The following is a 20,392-nucleotide window of genomic DNA, read 5'->3' as shown; positions in this document are numbered from 1 at the left end:
TCTGTCATACTATGTTTCGAGGCTACATCATTAGAGGCATACAAGTTTAGAATTGTTTTACCCTCTTAGTGAACTGAATATTTTACCATTAAGTAGCAGCTCTCCTTAAAGTCATTTCATCTGGTAATAATATATTTAGATCATGTTTCTTTTACTTGACATTTGACAGGTACCCCTTTTGAATCCTTAATTTTTAGTTTTTCTGTGTTCTTGCATTTTACACCTGATTCGTATAAATAGCATAAATGTTTGTTTCAATCCAGTCTAAAAGTTTTGCCTTTTGATTGGAAAGTTTATTCCATTCATAGTTGTGATTACTGATATATTTAGATTTATTTCTATTTTATTATGTGCTTTCTATCTGTCCCATTTTGTATGCCTTTCCCTCTTCTCTCAAATTTTCATTTTCCCTCATCCTCACTCCCAGGAGACAAATACTCCCTGTATCACTGAGAAAAAAGAAGCAGTCAGAGGAGAACTTCCGCAAGCTTACCCAGAACATCTAGCCACTTCACTGCATCTAGACCCATCTATAGTGTCTTTTCTTCCATTGAGGATAAACTATTCATCCTCCCAACAAAGGCCAGCCCCACCATTCCTGCACTGAATCCCATGCCCTCTTACCTTCTCAATGACCTTGAGCAATTCTTCACTCAGCAATTCCTCAGCAATTCTTCACTCTCTGTTATGTATCATCTGTCTTCTGCTCTCCTTGGGATTGTCCCTATAAGCATACATATACAATTTTTTCTATCTTAAACTGTTCCTGGTTCTGGAACCTGTTTTCTCCTCCACTTATCACTCCAATTCTCTTCTTTATTTTACAGAAAAAGTCTTAGGAAGAGTTGTCTATACTTGGATTGCTCTGTTCTTTAACTTGTCTCCAGTTTCTGTTCTCCCCTTCTCTAAACGAATTGCCATGAGGTAAGTTATCAATGATCTTGTTCTTATTTCTCCTCTTACTTGATCACACAAAAGCACCTGACACTCCCTGGAGTACTCCCCTTTCCTTGAAATACTCCTTTCACTCAGCTTCCAGGGCACTCAACAGTTCCACTTTTTCTCTTACCTTGTTAGGAGAAGTGTCTCTTAATGGTATCTTAATTTCTTTTGTCCTTTACTTTTCATCACCACATGTTGGAATGTTCCACAGCTCAATCCTTGGAATTCTTTCCTTTTTTAACTACCTATACTCCATTGGTGAATTTGTGATTTAAATATTTCAGACTCAGCAGCGTGCTTCATGGCGGTGGGGATCTGCTTTGTCTGTTACTGTGTCTCCCAGCCCCTTAGAGAGACACACAAAGAATACTCAATAAATATTTGTAGAATAAATTAATAGCTTGAAAAACATAAAAATAAAAGTTATTAGTCACTGTTTTAAAGTAAATATGCAAGTGGCTCAGTCATCTGACTGAGTCATCTGACTCTTTGCAGGTCACCCCATGGACTGTAGCCCACCAGGCTCCTCTGTCCATGGGATTCTCTGGGCAAGAATACTGGAGTGTGTTGCCATTTTCTTCTCCAGGGGATCTTTCTGACCCAGGGATAGAACCTGGGTCTCCTGCATTGCAGGCATGTTCTTTACCATCTGAGCCGCCAGGGAAGCTCTCAAAAATAAATCTTCTTAATAACATGCTTCTGGAAAAGATGGCTCAAAACATTAAGCTGCCCATAAAATGGGTAAATTGACTGGAGTGAAATAATCTAGGAAATAATAAGGCCCAATATATATGTACATTGAAAATTGGAGACCTGGGGACTCCTTTATTAAATAATTGCTTAAGAAAAATAAGAGAAATGTTGTCTTGGGCATTTTTAAGCCAATGACCTACCTTTTACTTTTTGCCTTAACAAAGTAGATTGCAAATTTTAGAACGGGCCTTTAAATAGTAATACCTTTGGTGAGCTGCTTAGAGAACAGTACTTGATTGTTCAAATTTAATGAAAAGGAAAAGAAAAAGAGATTATAGAAAGCCCATTGATGGTATCTTTCCCAGAGTCTCTGTTTATTAAACAATTTTATTTCTTCTTTATTAAAATGTCCATCAATTCTTTTGTTCATTTGCTGGAGCTTAAACTTCTATCCTGAATTTGTGTGAGCTATTTTAAATAATTTGACAACAATTTTATAAATTTACAGGAAACATTTCCCCTCATCTTATGTTTTTAAAAAACATAGAACTTCAAATTTTAACACTTCGACCTAAATAGAATTTATTTTGGGGTACAGTATGAAATTAAGTATTATAAAATGCTTTGTTATTTGTCAACACTATCAATTCTGAACACATTTGTAGTAAAATAAATGGAAACCTCTTTTTTAGGGTTAGTTGGATTTAGTTATAAAATTTCAACATCTTAAAGGACATTTCAATTTTACTTAAATGTATTTTAAGATAAATAACCTAGGTTAAATATAATGTTAAAATAATACAACAGATTTAAATGGGCTCCTGTTTAACATCTTTCCCACTCCTAATCTTCTCTAATCCTTTTATAGTAATAAGGGTTAAACATGTATGTTTATAGAAACAGTAGTTATGTTTTGTTTCTTAAAGCTAGTTTCTTTCATGGGTATTAATTTGCAAAGTTGATGATGACTCAATTATTTCCAGAAAATGAATCTTAAACTGGGCATCAAAAAGATGATGAAATGACATAAAACAATGTCTTTGTGATTATTTTTTTTTAATGAATGAAACAAAGAGGAAATTGTCTACTGAAAAAAAATTATACGGCTATACTTTTCTAAAAAGGAGTTCATATGAGAGGGATATAAAGTAGATATAATTGATCAAAAGAGAAATGAGCATTATTTTTGCTCTTAAACAAGCCTATCTATCACTGCATAACAAATTGCTGCCAAATCGACAGCTTGAAACAGTTTATTATCTGTCAGTTTTGTAAATTAAGTTATTCTGGCTTGGTGACTCTCATTCTGGAGTCATGCTTTTGCTCAGATAGTAGATGAGGCTCGAGTTACGTGAAGACTTGCCTTGGACATCCAAGATGGTTTCTTCATTTCACACTTCAACTGGATAGGCTCTTCAGGCATCTCTCTCTTCCATGGCCTCTCTATGAGGCCAGGTTGGGTTTCCTCATAGAATGGTGGTCTAAAGTAAATTTTAAGTGGCTACTTGTTTCCCCTATAACATGAGCTCTGAGACCAAGTGACTCAGTGACTCAGACTTAGATGTCACAAATCATCACCACTACTGCACTCTTATTTGTTAAATGGGCCAGCTCAGATTCACTGTGGAGGATACTGCACAAGGGTGGTAATTGCTATAACTTGTTCTTCTGACTAAATGCTCTTCTGCTACTTTGGAGAATTTAACTGTGTATTCAGACTAATAGCAGAGAATAAGAAAAGGGCTGAACAAGCATCTGAAAGTCATGTCCTACTCTTTGTGACCCCATGGACTGTACCCTGCCAGGCTCCTCTGTCCAAGGGATTCTCCAAGCAAGAATACTAGAGTGGGTTGCCATTTCCTCCTCCAGGGCACCTTCCCAAGCCAGGGATCGAAGCTGGGTCTCCTGAATTGCAAGCAGATTACCCACTAAGCCACCAGAGAATCTCCCAACTGAATGATAACACATGAAAGTTTGGCCCCTTGAAGGGCACATTTCTTTATTAAGTGCCAGATGTAATAACAACTTACCATACTATAACAGTGGGCATATTGAAAATGTCATAAAATTTTAGACCTTGACGGAATTTGAAAGTCAATCTTTTTTTTCTGTTTTGTTTTTTGGCTACATTACATGGCTTGCAGGATCTTAATTCTCTAACCAGGGACTGAACCTGTGCCATGGCAGTGAATGCACCAAGTCCTAACCACTGCACAACCAGGGAATTCCCAAAAGCAAACTCTATTTCAAAGACATTCCAACTAAGGCCAAGAATGGTTAAACAACTTGCTAAAGGTTTATATAAATCACTGAAGACATTCTAACTCTTAGTTTACAAATTTGCATGCAACATGCCTCCTTTTATCCACAAGTATTTGAACTAAAAGGCTTCCCTAGTGTCTCAGACGATAAAGAATCCACCTGCAATGTGGGAGACCTGGGTTCGATCCCTGGGTTGGGAAGATCCCCTGGAGGAGGGAAAGGTTACCCACTCCAGTATTTTCACCTGGAGACTCCCCATGGACAGAAGAGCCTGGTGGGCTGCAATGCATGGGGTCGCAAAGAGTTGGACATGACTGAGCAAATAAGCACATTTGAACTAAAACTTTACTAACAAGACAACTGACCTAAGTATGGTTTTCCTTATTAATTTTTAAGAGCTCAGAGAGTGACACCTGTGATGTATTAAAAAGTATATATAGAGAAAAAAAGCCCAAGTTTATTATAGACTAATAATTCTCAAATTTGAGTAAAGTATGAACCCCTTTTTAAAAAAAAAGAAAGGAGAAAAACTCTCAATGGCCACATTATTGACTTAAATTTCTTATTTAAAAAACTACATGATTATAGTTTTGTATCATATTTCAATTATATATTTGTATTATAGTTCAAATACAAAACTTTGTGTAAAATTCTTAGGATTAGAACATGTACATAACTATGAAACCAAAACAAATGTGCAAGTTTGTTGAATAATATCTAACACATATACTAGTTTATGGATAATAGCCATTTTATATGTAGCAACTCATTTAATACCCAGAATAACTCTATAAGGTTGGAGACTATTCATTTAATAGATGAGAAGTCAAGATACAGTTGGTCAGTGGGGACCTGGGTTTCACAATTAATTGAGTATGAAAAATATTGTTGGACAGAAATTAAATTGCTGCTTGTAAATTGAGTGTGGTACTGACTGTACCTCTGTAGATCTTCTGGGTTTAACATACTTAAAATGAGTACTTGAAAAGATACAGGTACCCCAATGTTCATGGCAATATTATTTACAATTGCTAAGACATGGAATCAACTTAAGTGTTTATCAATAGATGAATGGATAAAGAAGAAATGGCATATATAATGTATGTACACACACAGAGAGAGAAATACTACTCAGCCGTAAAAAAGAATGAAATTTTGCCATTCACAACATGATGGACTTGGAGGGCATTATGCTAAGCAAAATAAGTCAAAGAAAGAAAGACAAATACTGTATGATATTACCTATATGTGGAATCTAAACCATACAGGAAACTGCTGCTGCTGCTGCTGCTAAGTCGCTTCAGTCGTGTCCGGCTCTGAGACCCCAGAGACAGCAGCCCACCAGGCTTCCCCGTCCCTGGGATTCTCCAGGCAAGAACACTGGAGTGGGTTGCCATTTCCTTCTCCAATGCATGAAAGTGAAAAGTGAAAGTGAAGTCGCTCAGTCGAGCCCGACTCTTAGCGACCCCATGGACTGCAGCCTACCAGGCTCCTCTGTCCATGGATTTTCCAGGCAAGAGTACTGGAGTGGGGTGCCATCGCCTTCTCCAACAAGAAACTAGTGAGTATAACAAAAAAGAAGCAGAGTCACAGATATAGATAACAAACTAGTGATTACCAGTGGGGAGAGGGGCAACACAGGGGTAGGGCTTAAGAGGTACAAAGTATTAGGTATAAAATAAGCTAGAAGGATATACTGTACAACACAGGGAACATAGCCAATATTTTATAATAACTATAAATGGAATATAACCTTTAAAAATTGTGAATCACTATATTGTATACCTATAACTTACATAAAATAAAATTTTAATTAAAATGAGTTGGAGAGTGACTAATTTCTCCCATCTCTTTTTTCTCTTCTGTCAGCTGTTAACTACACCTTGAAAAAGCACAAATTAATGTTATTTGGTATTCACTTGAAGCGAATGTCTTCTTAGAAACTAAGTCCACAGATACATTCAAATCATTTTTCCATTTTATACATCATTTGTCCATTTTATAATTGGGTTATTTGTCTTTTTATTGTTCAGCTCTAAGGTCTCTCATTAGACTTTGACAGGGTGATACTGCTAGGCACCAATGCCATGATTAATGCAAAAACATGCGTTCTGAAATTGCATACTTATACTCGGTCACAAAGTGGTCATCTATGAGATCCAGAGTCAAATCTGCTTCTACTGAAATTTTGTAGATTATAATTAAAAATATACATTTTAAATGTTTAATAAAATACTGATATCAGAAATATTCCTTCCACTTACTATAGCAAAGAGCAAATTTTTCAAAGAGGTTAAGGCAGTGTTAGTTGCAATAGCAAAAGAATAAAAAAAATGTGTCTTCCTAAAGCTCAGGGTAAAGAAAACAATTCTATACTAGTATTATGGACGATAGCAATTAAAAATTATAAGCATCTGGACTATATTGATGCATGCAAAGTCATTCATGAACCAATGTTAGCCACAAAATATGTCTTAAACAGATATACACTCATACATTCTAATAGATTTATAAATGTGTCTACATCATTTGTCTTCAGACAAAATTTATGAAACATATTCTTATAAATCTACCAAAATTTATTATTATACTTATAAATGTATATAATTTTATCTTCAATATACTTCAAATATATTATATATAAATTTATTAAAGTACATGAATATGCATTGACAAAAAATGTAAAGTAATGGTAACAGAATTTTATGTTTATTGGTTTCAGAGAGCAGTGTTTCAAAAAATGGTTCTATTTCATTAATATTCAGTCCTCAAAAAAGTTTGGGAATTTGTTGGGGAGAAGTAAAGGAAATGTCTTTTAGGTAGAAATTCTCAGAGCCTTTAACCCACTAATTTGAATTGTGAATCTCTAAAATAAAGAAGTTCATCATATTATTTATCTGTTATTATCTGTTATTTTAGTCTGTTATTTTCATCATGATTTACATTTATTTTACTTGTGTAAACGAATTTGTGTAAATCTCATTTGTACTTGTTCACTAATTTATTGTCCCCAAACTATCAATTCTAATGGGACAGGTAAGTATGTCTATTCTTCACCATTTTCCAAGTGCCTTAGCCAGGGCACACAGCAGGAGCTCAATAAATACTTTTGTAGTGAATGCATTACTTGCAAGAGCATTTTGAGGGACTAGAGCTTGAAGTTACATACTTTGGAAATGACCACTCTAAAGTTACTCAATTGTATAATAACTTCAAAGAAAATACTGTGTGAACGTCTCTAGGCCATTAGAAATCCATTTAATAACTTATTGCTGTACTTCAGTGGAATCCATTACTACTTCATGGAACTAAAGGGATTTCTCAGAGAGCATGTCATGACCTGGAAAAATCTTGCGAAATCATTTTTATACTCTGCAACTCCAAATGACAACTGTAGTAAAAATGACAGTAACCATGGAAGAAGTTGAAAGGAATCATGTTTGCATCAATACCAACAATTCTGGGAAACACATCTGGTGACCTGAGATTTTCCATGGAGAATGTCTTATTTTAATAGTTCAAGTAGACATGTCTTCTGGAAATTGCAAATTACTGACTCATTGGTTCTCTTTTAGGATAAGCGATTTCACATATAACTTGATTTTTTTGAATAGTTCAAATCCATGTTAAGACAGCTATTAAAAATATTTAAAATATATGTCTTACCTACCTGTTTGATACAATAACATAGTTTAGGATACTTAAAAATCCTTTGTTTTTAATAACCCTTGTGGAAGTTATATAATGCTATTGTATATTTTAAGAACATGGGAAAGCTAAGCACTTCATCAACTACTAAGTTTCATGCATTTCCTCTACCTGCCCCATAGAAGTGTTAAAAATACTAATTTCATTATTTCATAGTGTTGAAACAAAAAAATAAAAATTGATACAAAATTTAATTATTTTTTTCCCAGTTACCAACGTGGAAAGAATTTTACCAGATGCCAGTGCCACCACATCATGACACATCATTAATGGGTAGCTCATGTCTAAACTTTTGAACTTAATATTTGGCTGTGGGGGAGGGGGCACATGTCAAGTCAAACAAAGAATGTATTTCCAAAGCAGCATTTGCAAAGGTTAATCTCGGTATAGACTGCAAAGGGGAAAGTGCAGTGTCCAGTAATCGATCCAAGACCTGCTTCAAGAGTTTTTCCCCCCTGGTTAATAAAACACCGGAAGAGATTATTTTTTAAACTTAAATTTGCTGAAATGGGGATTTACTGATCTATGAAAACTAATTCCCCAAATTTAAGAATCTTCAGTAAATCGATTTGACATTTGAAAATAAAGATCTCTTGCTTCTGCCTGCATCTTCGGCACAAAAGATGGATACCTGGCTATTTGGCAATCTGAGGGGTTGGGGGGGAGGGGGTATTTATTTACATAATCCTCAAACCAAATCCTCAAACAGCTCAGGAATCTTCTGAACACTCAAGGCCATTGTGGAGTAGGCAGTTAAGTGGCATTCCCAGGAACCCAGGTATCCTACCTCACCTGCCGTTCCCCGCTCCGCTCCCCCCCTCCCCGCTCCCGACCTATTACTCTTTTTCTCCTACACCAAGCTCAAGCACCACCAGCTAGAATGAAGGTCAAAGCTAACAAACTGCTATGTGGTCCGCCAGCTCTGAGGGTTCTCTCCTATCCCAGGGAGTTGTTAAATGTTGTTCATGAAAGGGCATTTCTGAACATTTTATTCCAAGGACACAGTCAAGCCAAAAGATGATTTGGGTGGGTAGAGGCGAGGGAAAGAACACGTACAGGATAAAAAGCGCAGTTTCTTGGAGACTTGCCAGGAACTGAGAGTGGGGAGAGCGGGGGTGTAATTAAAAGCAGAGTCTAGACTGGAAAAGGCGGCTGTACAGCACACAAGCAATGGAGGAGAAAAGTGGGCTCGACTGTTCTAAGCGGCTTCAAAATGAATACTGGAGGAGCCCTGCAGGGAGGCTCAGGCCACGGGTGGATGGATACTCAGCGGCTCCCAGGAGGTGGAGAGGTTAGGGGAAGCGCCAAGTTGTAACCGTACAGCCAGTACTCCCCGCCGCTTTGCTTGCACTTCCTGATGGTCCACGTACTCCCGGGCTCTCCCCAGATCTTCCCCTCACCCTCTCCGAGCTCTCCGACTCCTCCCCCGCCGCCTCAGCTCTCCCACCTAGCCCGCTAGGGGTCCCCGATCCCGCTCCGCGCTCTGCGGGCTCCCTGCGCGCAGCCCCTAGCGGTGGGTCTTGTGAGGCCGGCAACAGCGCGCCTCCCTCCCTCCTTCCTCCCTCCCTCCCTCCTCTCCGTGCTCCCCAGCCCTGCGCGATCCAGCTTGGGGAGGCGGGGAAGCTGCCCGAGCGCGACCGCAGCGGTAGCCACCCTGCAAGCCGCCAGCCGGAGGCACGGTCCCTAGGCCCTAGAGCCCGGGGAGGCCCCCGGGGAATCGGCACTGCTGGAGAGATCTGCGAGGCCCGTCCCTGCCCGGCGCGGAGGGCGCGGAGGTGAGTGTTGGGGAGAGCGCCAGGCGCGGTAGCAGCTGCAGAGTTGGGGGTCAAGATGCGGTCGGTGCCAAGCGCTTCATGCCTCTTTCCCAGGATTCTGCGGCGTCCGCTCTGAGCTTCTGGGGTTCCTGATCGCCTGGTACCTTGAGGCAGGGAGTGGGGAGGGAGTCTGTTCCACGGATTCAGACCCCTACTTCGCCGAGCTCCCAGAAAGTCCTGGGGTTGGTTGGGCCCAGGAGAAAGGAGGCCAGGAGAGACACTGTCCCAGGTAGGATGTGGCCCAAGGGAACGAAGGGAAAGGACGGACAGGTTACCTTAGCCTGCCTGATACTCTTCTATCCACTTTAGGTTCATGCAGCGTATTTCACTGAAGATCCGGCAGCGCTGCTTTGCGAACGTGTATATCTTTCTAGTAGTCATTTTGTTTATTACCCAATGATGTGACCGTGGTGTGTTTAGGCCATTATGTGTTAGAAAGTAATTGGCCTCTTCTTTGAGTGTCCTAAATTATCTAAGTCCTGTATTCAGCCACAGCCAAAACTTGTTGAAAATTATGGCCTAAAAATCTTGCTCTTAAAATAGAGCAGAGAGATAAAGAGAATTTTTGTTGAGAGATTTCCAATTATTATCTTCCTTACTGCCTTGGAGAAGGATTGGTGTCAGTTTTTGCTCCTCAGGCAATACATTTTTTAGATGGAAAAACTTATTCCAGGTCATGGTTAATTATCACTCATCACCTTGAAAGTGGGAGGAGTCGAATTTCAACTCCTGCCCCACCCCCACTCTCTTGACTTTGATTGGATTCTAGTCAAGCTAACAACCCCCGCGCTGGGAACCTTTTTAGTTCTCTGCAAACCACATCCCCGCCACGCCCACACACGTTTTTCACCTATATTATTTCTTCGTCTTGTTGATCTCCATTTATTTATTTTTTCTTTCTCTAAGTCTCTTATTGTTTTTTAGTCTGCAGCTGTCTCTGTTTCTCTTCAGAAGAAAAATACCCATCCTAGAGATTTTGCAGGATATTTAGAAACATAATTTGAAAGGCTACAGTTTCTTTGTCTTAGCTAGTCAGACTTGGAGGGGGGGGGCAGTGTGAGGGGGTAGGGGATGGAGAGGTGTTGAGGGAGTGAGACAATATCAGTAATGATGAATTGAGCAAATTGTGCAGAAAGGAAATGAAAGGCTATATATCCAGGTCACTTTTTATTATCTAGTGACATGGAAAACAGACTTATAGTGAGTGAGCATAATTATAATACTGCAGTTTCAGTGAAGAACATATTCAGGGCATCGGGGAGATGCATTTATTCTGTGTTCAGCCAGTAACCATGACATTGACTTAACTATGACATTGATATATCATCCCCTTTGGGCCTGTGGGCTTGCTGTCTTCATCAGCAAAATGAGGGATCTTATCTGGAGACCTATTACATCTCTTTTGTCCATGATACTTTTGGATGCATTTGACAAGGAAGAATATTTATCGTATTCTTATGTACTATGTGTCAGAGACTATGGAGGGAGTGATGGACAAGACAGACATGGTTCTACCCTCAGGGAGCTGATTTTCCGGTCAGGAAAATAGTAATGAGTAAAGAATAATTACATAAGAAAGGAAACTTAACAGGGGCTCAAAACAAAATTGGAGTGAATCATTTTACTGAAGAGACATGATAGCCTCTTCATAGGATGAGAAAGTGATTTTCTTTCTACTTCAAGAAAAGGATTCTGTGACTGGAACATAGGGAGGAACAGTCATACTGGATAATATTGAAGAGTTATACTGGGGCTAGCTAGTCCATTCAGAGCCTTCAGGTCAGGTTCATTTAGGTCAGAAAGGTGTGTGAGTGAGGGCTGAGTTGTGTCCAACTCTTTGTGGCCCCATGGACTATAGCCGGCCAGGCTCCTCTGTCCATGGAATTTTCCAGGCAAGGATAGTGGAGTGGATTGCCATTTTCTTCTCCAGGGGATCTTCCTGACCCAGGGATTGAACCCATGTCTCCTGAATTGGCAGGCGGATTCTTTACCACTACCACTGCCACTTGGGAAACCCGTAGGTCAGGAAGGTGACTGTAATTCAAAAAGCAACACGAGGCCGTTGATTTTTAAGGAGGTGAAAGATATCATCTGATCTACATTTTAAGACAATCTTAGCTGCTACCTGGAGAATGGTTTGGAAAAAAACGAAGAAATATGTAGAGAGACCCATTAGAAAATGTCTGCAGAGTTCAGGTGAAAGATGAGAGAGACTTGGATTAAGCTGGTGTCATTGGAGAGAGATTTTTAAGAAATATTTTGGAAAACAGAAGTTGGTGTTGGGTTTTACGTTAAGGGTGAGGGAAAGCAAGGACTTGAAGTTCACGTCTAGATTTCTGGCTTGACCGAATGATGGGTATGTATGCTTAGTTGCTCAGTTTTGTCTGACTCTTTGCAACCCCCTGGACTGTAACCTGCCAGGCTCCTCTGTCCATAGGGTTTTCCAGGCAAGAATACTAGAGTGGGTAGCCATTCCCTTCTCTAGGGGATTTTCCTGACCCAGGGATCGAACCCACGTATCCTGCTTTGCAGGAGGATTCTTTACCACCTCAGCTACCAGGGAAGCCCAAATGGGTAATGATATCATTTACTGAGAGGAGAAAATTTGGATGAATGTGAATAGATCTGAGTAGAAAAAGCTGTTTCATTTTGAACCTGTTAAGTTTGAGATGTCTCTGAGGAGATCATAACAAAAGCTGCTTGGAAGGAGAAACGGGATGGTGTCCAGGCCAGAAATGGACAGACTGTCCTTTGATAGGTGAGATTGATAATGGTGAATTTAAGGTGAGCTGAGTTTTCAGATTTTTCTTTAGCAGCTTTCACCAACTTGAGTGCAGATAACAGTGAAAATGGATAGCTGGGTTCTTCCACAACTAGAGATTTGCCAAGTGGATGTGATGGAAAGGAACTACAACAGAATACCACTGCCTGGGTAGCTTAAACCACAGACATTTATTTCTCACAGTTCTGGAGGCTGGCAAGTCCCAGATCAAGACACCGGAAGATTCAATCTGGTAGGGGCCCACTTCCTGGTTCATAGACTTCTCTCTGTGACCTCATGGCAGATAGGAAAAGAGAGCTCTCTGGGTTTTATTTTATCCAGTTGATAAGGGTTCCACCCGTGTGACCTAATCCCCTCCCAAAGGCTGTGCATACTAACACCCTCACATTGGGAGTTAGGATTTCAACATATACTTTGGGTAGGGTGATAAACATTTAGAGTGTAACAAGAGTCCATCTTTTTAAGTGAGTAATGATAAATACACACTGTGAAATCTAGGATGGATAAAGAAACCAGTAGAGTGAGAATATAGTAAACAGATCAGATTTCTCCTGCTATCTGGAATTATCAGTGTGACTATTTGACTAAATTATTGGAAGGCCAAGAGATAGTGCTTGGAGATATCTGAGGTGAGGTGGAGGCAAAGATTCATTGCCTTAGATGAAGGAAATGAAGCCATGAGATTAAATGGTTCATCCATTTGAATGATGAAGTGGTCAGCATGACAACTGCTGGGGTAGAGAGGAAGACTGTGTTAGTATTGGGAGCCAAAGTCACTGGTAATAATGAATAAGCCAGAAATCAGTAGATGATAGCAGTGGGCATAGGGAGAGGATGTTTAATTTTGCCATGAACTTCAAAGGAGCTTGAGGTTTGCAGGACAGAAGAAGAAAGATTCAGTATAGCCTGCAAAGTAAAAAATACACCAACCTCATTGCCTGGCCCCAGAGGATTACCTTTTTTTGGTAACATATCCAAATCAGCAGGCTTTGAAAGTCACCAAGATCTCTGAGAACAACAGTCCTTTCAGAGTTATTATCATCCAACAATTAATGTTCTAGATGTTTGTGAAACAAATGTGGTTCTGTTTTATAAAATTAATATAACACAACAGCTGCCATTCAGCCAGAGGAATGTCAAGGAAACTCCACTAAATTGAAAATCTTAAGAGGAGATGTATCTGAGTGTAATAGAATTCTCTTAGCTTGATAATATACTTCAGGTGGAAGCAGTGACAAATTTCTTCTTCTTGGGCTCTAAAATCACTGGATGGTGACTGCAGCCAGAAATTAGAAGACAGTTGCTTCTTGGAAGGAAAGCTATGACAAACCTAGACAGTGTATTAAAAAGCAAAGACATCATCTTGTCAACAAAGGTCTGTATAGTCAAGGATATGGTTTTTCCAGTAGTCCTGTATCGTTGTGAAAGTTGAACCATAAAGAAGGCTAAGCACTGAAGAATTGATGCTCTTGAATTGTGGTGCTGGAGAAGATTCTTGAGAGTCCCGTGGACAGCAAGGAGATCAAACCAGTCAATCCTAAAGGAAATCAACCCTGAATACTCATTGAAATGACTGATGCTGAAGCTCCAATACTTTGGCTACCTGATGTGAACAACTGACTCCCTGGAAAAGAGCCTGATGCTGGGAAAGACTGAAGGCAGAAGGAGAAGAGGACGACAGAGGATGAGTTGGTTGGATGGCATCACCGATTCAATGGACATGAACCTGGGCAACCTCTAGGAGGTGGTAAGGGACAGGGAAGCCTGGTGTGCTGCAGTCCATGGGGTCGCAAAGAGTCAGACATGACTTGGCAACTAAACAACAACAACATACTTCAGGGATTAAATGCATACATCAAGTCAAAGGTCCACTCAGGAAAACTGTGACCTTGAGATTTCAAGGAGTCTGTGTACTACTTAAATCATAATGTTAAAGGTCACAAATTTGAAGTGTTACAGTGTTAAATATAAGCTAGCAATTCCCATTATTATATAGCTATTAGTCTTAGAAACTAAGAGTTTTGCCAAGAGAACGCACTGGTCATAGCAAACACTCTCTTCCAACAACACAAGAGAAGACTCTACACATGGACATCACCAGATAGTCAACACCAAAATCAGATTGATTATATTCTTTGCAGCCAAAGATGGAGAAGCTCTATACAGTTAGCTAAAACAAGACCGGGAGCTAACTCTGGCTCAGATCATGAACTCTTTATTGCCAAGTTCAGACTGAAATTGAAGAAAGGGGGGAAAACCACTAGACCATTCAGGTATGACCTAATCAAATCCCTTATGACTATACAGTGGAAGTGAGAAATAGATTTAAGGGACTAGATCTGATAGACAGAGTGCCTGATGAACTATGGACTGAGGTTCGTGACATTGTACAGGAGACAGGGATCAAGACCATTCCCGTGGAAAAGAAATGCAAAAAAGCAAAATGGCTGTCTGGGGAGGCCTTACAAATAGCTGTGAAAAGAAGAGAAGCGAAAAGCAAAGGAGAAAAGGAAAATTATAAGCATGTGAATGCAGAGTTCCAAAGAATAGCAAGGAGAGATAAGGAAGCCTTCCTCAACGATCAATGCAAAGAAATAGAGGAAAACAACAGAATGGGAAAGACTAGAGATCTCTTCAAGAAAATTAGAGATACCAAGGGAACATTTCATGCAAAGATGGGCTCAATAAAGGGCAGAAATGGTATGACCTAACAGAAGCAGAAGATATTAAGATGTGGCACGAATACACAGAACTGTACAAAAAAGATCTTCATGGCCAAGATAATCATGATGGTGTGATCACTTACCTAGAGCCAGACATCTTGGAATGTGAAGTCAAGTGGGCCTTAGAAAGCATCACTATGAACAAAGCTAGTGGAGGTGATGGAATTCCAGTTTAGCTATTTCAAATCCTGAAAGACGATGCTGTTAACGTGCTGCACTCAATATGCCAGCAAATTTGGAAACTCAGCAGTGGCCACAGGACTGGAAAAGGTCAGTTTTCATTCCAATCCCAAAGAAAGGCAATGCCAAAGAATGCTCAAACTACCGCACAATTGCCCTCATCTCACACGCTGGTAAAGTAACGCTCAAAATTCTCCAAGCCAGGCTTCAGCAATACATGAACCGTGAACTTCCAGATGTTCAAGCTGGATTTAGGAAAGGCAGAGGAACCAGAGATCAAATTGCCAAAATCTGCTGGATCGTTGCAAAAACAAAAGAGTTCCAGAAAAACATCTATTTCTGCTTTATTGACTATGCCAAAGCCTTTGACTGTGTGGATCACAAGAAACTGTGGAAAATTCTGAAAGAGATGGGAATACCAGACCACCTGACCTCCCTCTTGAGAAACCTATACGCAGGTCAGGAAGCAACAGTTAGAACTGGACATGGAACAACAGACTGGTTCCAAATAGGAAAAGGAGTATGTCAAGGCTGTATATTGTCACCCTGCTTATTTAACTTATACACAGGGTACATCATGAGAAACACTGGGCTGGAAGAAGCACAATCTGGAATCAAGATTGCCAGGAGAAATATCAATAACCTCAGATATGCAGATGACACCACCCTTATGGCAGAAAGTAAAGAGGAACTAAAAAGCCTCTTGATGAAAGTGAAAGAGGAGAGTGAAAAAGTTGGCTTAAAGCTCAACATTCAGAAAACGAAGATCATGGCATCCAGTCCCATCACTTCATGGGAAATAGATGGGGAAACAGTGGAAACAGTGTCAGACTTTATTTTTCGGGGCTCCAAAATCACTGCAGATGGTGACTGCAGCCATGAAATTAAAAGACGCTTACTCCTTGGAAGGAAAGTTATGACCAACCTAGATAGCATATTGAAAACTAGAGACATTACTTTGCCAACAAAAGTCCGTCTATGGTTTTTCCAGTGGCCGTGTATGGATGTGAGAGTTGGACTGTGAAGAAGGCTGAATGCTGAAGAATTGATGCTTTTGAACTGTGGTGTTGGAGAAGATTCTTGAGAGTCCCTTGGACTGCAAGGAGATCCAACCAGTCCATTCTAAAGGAGATCAGTCCTGGGTGCTCATTGGAAGGAAAGATGCTAAAGCTGAAACTCCAGTACTTTGGCTACCTCATGCGAAGAGTTGACTCATTGGAAAAGACTGTGATGCTGAGAGGGATTGGGGGCAGGAAGAGAAGGGGACGATAGAGGATGAGATGGCTGGATGGCATCACCGACTCGATGGACATAAGTTTGAGTGAACTCCAGGACTTGGTGATGGACAGGGAGGCCTGGCGTGCTGCGAATCATGGGGTCGCAAAGAGTCGGACACGACTGGGTGACTGAACTGAACTGAACTGAGTCTTAGAAACGAAAGAATTTTAGGTTAGAAAGGACTGCAGAGTCAAATACAACTTTTTTTTTTAACAAAGGAAACTGAAATTAATAGTAACAAGATGATTTCAGAAGCCTAGGCCTATCCTTTCTCCTTGATACCACATAAATAAAACTTTCTACAAATGCCATAGTCCTCTCATTTATTTAGTCTGTATCACCTGTAAATAACATCAAAAGAAAAGATAGAGAAACTCTAGGGCGGTGCTAGTCCAAGTCTGGCCCATGAACTAGGACCATGTGTATCACCTGGGGTCTTGGGAGAAAGGCAGGCTCTCAAGCCTCCTCCAGACCTAAAGAATCCAAATGTGCATTGTAGCAAGATCCTCAGGTGATCCTACCCACATTAAAGCTTGATAATTGGTCCACCTGGAAACCCTTGTCTGTTCAGGTCAGTGGAACCTATGATGCCTGAAGAATTGAGGAGAGAAGCCCCTAGTTAGAGAAGGAAATGACAACCCACTCCAGTATCCTTGCCTGGAGAATCCCAGGGACAGTGGAGCCTAGTGGGCTGCCGTCTCTGGGGTCGCACAGAGTCAGACACGACTGAAGCGACTTAGCAGCAGCAGCAGCAACAGCCCCTAGTCAGACAGAAGAGAGACTCTTACTGAAACACTCTGAAATTTGAATGTTATGAAATAACAGGAACAAAATATGCCGTGCGGTGTGATGACACATTTTAAGGAATGGCACTGTCCTTTCCAAAAAATGAAGAGAGGAAATTGAAAAACAGTGAGTGGACCTTCTGAGACAGCTCAGAGCCTGCAAGGGAAAGGGCTGCATCCTCCAGCTTCCAGCATCCAGGGGCCGCTGTTAGTCTCTTGCTAGGGTTACTTTTCATTATTACAAACAACAATGTGAAAAGAAATGTAACTGAGTATCAAAAAGCCCTATCTGTTATCTCCAAATACTCAAATGAGTATGTGGTTGAATCCTGCCTCTTTTAGTATAGTTGTTGTCAATCTTGGCTGCGAATTAAAGGATATCATTTAAAATCCTGATGAAAAAATCTCTTAAAAAATTCAGGCTGAACTTTAGACTAATTAAATAAAATCTGGGGTTAGGGGTGGTGGTGACTGGGTATCACTATGTGGTAAAGCTCCTCAGGTCACTGGAGGGTGCAGCTGGAGTTGAGAACCACAGCTTTAGAAGGTTGTTCTCCATTGTGGAAAGAGGCAGCTCTGAGACTGAGATTCTGCCCCTCCACTTAAGCCAAGTAATAGGTGCCTCTATTTCACCCATACTACCGAGCAGAATCAGCAAAAGACAGGCCACAATCTACTGTGTGAAAGCCAGGGGGATGTTTAGGACATTGCAGGAAGAAGGATTTTTTTTTTTTTAAAGAAGCATATACTAGTTTAAAATTTAATACTGTTATTAAAATTTGAATAACAACAGTTATTGCTGGTGGGAATGTTCTAAAACTGGATTGTTGTGATGGTTACATAACTCTAAATATACTGAAAATTATTAATTTATACATTTTAAATGGGTAGATTTCATGATATGTAAATTGCACCTCCGTAAAGCTTTTTTTAGTTGCTATATATGCTTCAATATTTATAGTTTCATCATATTGTTTGGAAGACCAAGAAGCCAGTGCTTGTTTGGTGTCACTGAAGTGTTAATACCTAGCTGAATGCCTGGGGGGTCAGGCTCAAAAAGACACTGGATGGGAGAATGGTTGGGGATGGATGGTGAGTATCCTTATGACCTTTGGCTGTGGACAGATTTCTAAATTGATGTCAAAAATAAATAAATAAATTGATGTCAATCATCAGAGATCCCTACGGTTCACAGCACCCAGTGGACACTGGTGCCTTTTCTAACCTGTTCATGGTATGGCATTGAAAGGGGAAATGGGTTTGTGTAGAGGCTAGAGTACTAGGCCTTTCATAGAACATTATTTATTTGTAAGTTGCTACAACACAGGAAAACTTGTATTTGCTAGCCAGTAAACATAGGCGTGGGCTTCTCTGGTGGCTCAGTCAGTAAAGAATCTGCCTGTAATTCAGGAGACCCAGGTTCCATCTCTGAGTCGGAAAGATCCTCTGGAGAAGGAAATGGCAACCCACTTCACTATTCTTGCCTGGAAAATCCCATGAACAGAGGAGCTTGGCAGGCTACAGCCCATGGGGTCACAAGAGTTGGAAACGACTTAGTGACTAAACATAGGTGTCCTTATCTCAAAGTATAATCTGCAACACGTTATAAAATGGGGAGATTATATCAGCATGATATAACCTGCTATTCCCAGCTTCATTTGGGAATATGACATACCCCCTTGTCATTCAGTTTGCATTGCTATGAGAGTCCAGGTATGCACAAGACCCCTGACTGTGCTTGATGTAACAGGCTTTCTTATAAGGTGGATGGAAGGATGTGTATAGCATCTTCTGTGCCCTAAACATAGAGGAAAAGTGGGTAGGAAGGATGTTGTTGCTTTAATTTATTGAAGAAGATCCTAAAATATTTTTATCAACTGAAGTTGTTGGGCAATACATTTTTAAAATTAAATTTCTAGACTAACCTAAATTTAACCAGAAAGCTTTTTTGTTTAAAATCTTCCTACCATGAATTAGATTGCTTTCTTTCCCTAATAATTTCAACATAATAAACATATAAAGTTTTGTTTTGGTGATTTAGGACCTAGAAATATCATAAAATCATACCCATATAAAATATATTGAATACATACTGAGCCTAGGAAATATTTTGGGAGTTACTTGTTATTTTGCTTATCTCATTTAAATTCAGGTTATTTGAAAAGTCTGGAAGGCTTGGAGTTAGTTAGCATTATTTTGCTCTAATGCTATTATATTTCTTTTCTGAAAATTCTTCAGTTGGTTCTAGAAAACATGAACACAAAAAGACACTCAGATCCAAGTATGAAAAATTAATGAATCATTTGTAATTACCATAGTTTATAAACAGAATTTCAAAGAATAAATCTGCATAGTTTTAATAAAATTAGTTTCATAATTTTGAGGGAATGATTTTTAAATGAGGATGCATACAAATTATCCAAGAGTTTCAGCTGAAAGAATTTAATAATCTGACTTAAGTGGATTTAAATATTCAAATGGTGAATAGTGGTTGGACTGCCTTACATTAGGGCAGTTATTCTCAAACTTAAATGTGCATCAGAACCACCTGAGGACTTTTTATAACAGATTGCTGGGCTCCACCCCCAGGGTTTCTGATTTAGGAGGTCTGGGATAGTGCCTAAGAATTCACATTTCTAACCAGTTCCCAGTACTGCTGATACTGCTGGTTCAGGGACCATACTTGGACAACTGCTGTGTTAAGAAATCACATTCTGATTTTTCTAGCAGAATTGCAGCTTTGCTTCTGGGCTTGTCTAAAGGACTTACAAATTTCTTCCAAAAAATGAAAGCCTAAAAAAAAAGACCCCACCTCTTCCCTCAAAGAAATTCTTTATTGTTATAAACAGGTGAAAGTGAAAGTGAAAATCACTCAGTTGTGTCCGACTCTTTGCGACTCCATGGACTATACAGTCCATGGAATTCTCCAGGCCAGAATACTGGGGTGGGTAACCTTTCCCTTCTCCAGGCAATCTTCCCAACCAGGGATCAAAGCCAGGTCTCCCACATTGCAGGTGGATTCTTTACCAGCTGAACCACAAGGGAAGCCCATAAACAGTTGGGTTTTATGTTTATTTAAATACTGAGAGACTGTAGAGGTTATCTTTTTGCAACTTAAAGATCATGATAGTAAAATCTCTAGTTACATAAAATTAGATGGGGATATTTGATATATCATCTGAGGATTAAGCAGACATCTCCAGCAGCAGGGAAGTTGTCCAGGGT

At 39.9% G+C, this 20,392-nt stretch overlaps 1 protein-coding gene across 1 annotated transcript in view; it reads left to right on the top strand.

Annotated features, from left to right (window-relative positions):
- The first annotated feature begins 8,801 nt into the window (after nt 1-8,801).
- The window catches only part of STEAP2 (STEAP2 metalloreductase), a 31,268-nt gene continuing 19,677 nt past the window's right edge, over nt 8,802-20,392 (top strand). Inside the window, exon 1 of the mRNA XM_005891858.3 lies at nt 8,802-9,380. The gene's annotated coding sequence lies outside the window, so the exon portion shown is untranslated. The remainder of the gene's footprint in view (nt 9,381-20,392) is intronic.

This window comes from Bos mutus, chromosome 4 (assembly GCF_027580195.1).
Source record: "Bos mutus isolate GX-2022 chromosome 4, NWIPB_WYAK_1.1, whole genome shotgun sequence".
Classification (NCBI taxonomy): domain Eukaryota; kingdom Metazoa; phylum Chordata; class Mammalia; order Artiodactyla; family Bovidae; genus Bos; species Bos mutus.
Note: the sequence above shows the minus strand (reverse complement) of the source record. Positions and strands in the feature narration are given on the sequence as shown.